Raw genomic sequence first — 2,569 nt, forward strand, 5'->3', positions numbered from 1 at the left:
CAGAGAAGAAACAGGCTTGAAAGAGGGCCAAGGGGGACCCGGTGTCCCCTGCGTGTGAATTGAGCGGCGTTTCTGACTCACTCGTGCCCTGCCCACTTACTGGTCACTGGCCATGCTGTAAGAGTTACACCTGTAGGATAAGAAAAGGACACTTTTTCTTTTTGCTTTGCTTTTCTCCCTCACAACTCAGGATTTAAGTTTCTTAAAACGAGGCCTGGAACTGTGACTTCTTTAGGAGAGGGGAGGGAGTAACTACTCAGCTGATGGTCATGGCCCTCTGGTCTGCTCTCAAAATAGAATTTCAAAGAATACACTTCTTAGGATACAATATTTCCTTTTCAAAAATGGTTAAATAAATAAATAAAAATGAATAAACCCCAGTGATACATCAAGTAACGTTTTGTCCCAATTTTTTAAAAACCAGAAACTATGTGCCCCAGGGGAAACATCAGGAATCAGTTTCATTTTAACTGTTTTCTTGTCCACAATCTAAATCCAGCCGCAAAGGGCATCGTCTGAATGATTCTGGCCCCAGGGGTACCCTCCTCCTAGGCAGCTCCCAGTCAGCGCTGGCTGGAGGGTGGAAATGCTGAAACACTGAGGGGTCGGGGCAAGACTTTTAAGAAGCTATTTGTCACCAATGTTAAGGCACAAGCCAGGGAACATTTTAGTTGGCAGCCATGGGAATTTCATCTTAAATGGTACCTAGGTACTGCTCAGAAAGTGTCACTTTTCATCATCATCCTCTTATGCAAAAAAAATAGAAGTCCATTTCTAGCAGAGATCACGTTTCATTAACGTTTCTGCAGTGAGCACTTTCGAATGGTCAGCGGCAGTGAAGGGAGATTCCCCCAGAACCCAGAAGCCTAGCTGAGCCTTTCATTTGGCTCGAAGTCTTCCCAGGGAGAGCAGACAGATTAGACCCCTTCTCAGATGTCCCTGAGAAGACGCATTTCAGTCCTCAGTGAAGACGTGCTGAAGTCACACAGCGGTTTACAAACGTTCGGTGACCCACAGCGGAACCCGTCACCCAGGCAGAATCTTGCCCCAGCCTCGGTGCCCAGAGCAGAGCTGTTCCGTTTCCCAGAGTTCTAAGGCGAGAAGCCCAGTGATGGAGCATTTCTCGGGACTTCCCTGGGACAGGAGAAAGGAGCGTGCCCTTGGCACTGACATCATTGATCCATTTCACCATGCAAAGAAGAACAAGTGACCCGTGGCTAAGTGCATGAGATCCATGGGGAACTAGGTCTCTCTTTAAAGTAGGATTTGGGAATTCTTCACAAAGGTTCCCTTATTTAAAATGTCCAAATTTCCAGACACACATCTGCCTGTTTTAGAAAACCGTTTAACCTGGATACAAACTGCCTGGGAAGTCGGTGCCCTCTGTGGCCTCAAACTTTGAGACGTAGGCAGCATCCGCGGACTTCCTGGGCTGACCACTGTGACCCTGTGATTTTGCAGGTGTGACCCTGACGCGAGGCAGAGATGGGGAAAAAACTGGATCTTTCCAAGCTCACGGATGAAGAGGCCAGGCACNCAGACTGGCCTGGGTCCCCAAGGAGCTCATTCTGAGCAAAAGAGTGTTTTTAATCAGAGGCCCTATTGTGGTCAGCGTGCTGAGGGGGCCAGGGCTGCAGACCTGGGTGGGTTGTCACTCTGGGCATGCAGGGACCCAAGGCCATTTGGGGAAAGACTTCCTCCTGGACTGCCGCACCAGTCCTGGTTGGGGACAGGGCCTGGGGAATGTCTTAGAATGGGAGGAGGCACCTGGCCTCCCTGTGGGCTCCCAGAAGCCCCCGCTTCATGGGAATCATCTTTTGTAGTGGAGTGGGGCGGGTCTGTGGGCCGTGGGCTCCAGGACCCTGCCTGAGCCAAATCTCCTTATAAATCCCCAAAGGTTCACAGGCTCAGACCTTAACCAAATATTGGAAACCCACTTCATTTTCAGTTGGGGCTTTTACATTTTCTTTCTGTTTATGTAGTGTTTGGTTGGGGTTTTTTTTTTAATCTTATTTACATAGTTCTTTTTTAGAGGTTGGAGTGATAACGGGGGAAGTGGGGTCCTGAGCAGCCCACAAACTGCAAAGGTTGGCACTGCCCATGGCTGTGAAATCAGGGGGAGGAAGCCCCCGTGTTTGCAGACACTGACATTGGCACACAGGTGAGGACAGTGCGAGCCACACAGGTGAGCAGTCAGTGGTCTTACTGATTAAGACATTAGTGACTGAAAAATTACAACCTGCTGAGCCAGTCTGGTGGGAGGATTGGGGGTGGTACAGTAGGCTAATGGGAAAGGTGGCTTTGGTGGCCTTGGATGACAGTGAGGTGACTGCTCAAGTGTGCCCAGCTCCTGTGGATGGCTCAGCCTGCTAGGCCTCACTGTCTAGTTCTTTGCAGAAGCAACCTCTGAAGGCGGGGATGTCTGTCCCCTGCCTTTCCACCTACGGCCCTTCTCCTGTAATGTCAATATCCTCGCATCATGCAGGCTGGAGACGGCCACAGAGGTCGCGTAGTATAGATGGGAAAGCAGAGACCCAGGGCGCTTGTGACCCCAGGTCACAGGGCCGGC

This window comes from Hipposideros armiger, unplaced genomic scaffold (genome assembly GCF_001890085.2).
Source record: "Hipposideros armiger isolate ML-2016 unplaced genomic scaffold, ASM189008v1 scaffold_17, whole genome shotgun sequence".
In the NCBI taxonomy this organism is placed as follows: Eukaryota; Metazoa; Chordata; class Mammalia; order Chiroptera; family Hipposideridae; genus Hipposideros; species Hipposideros armiger.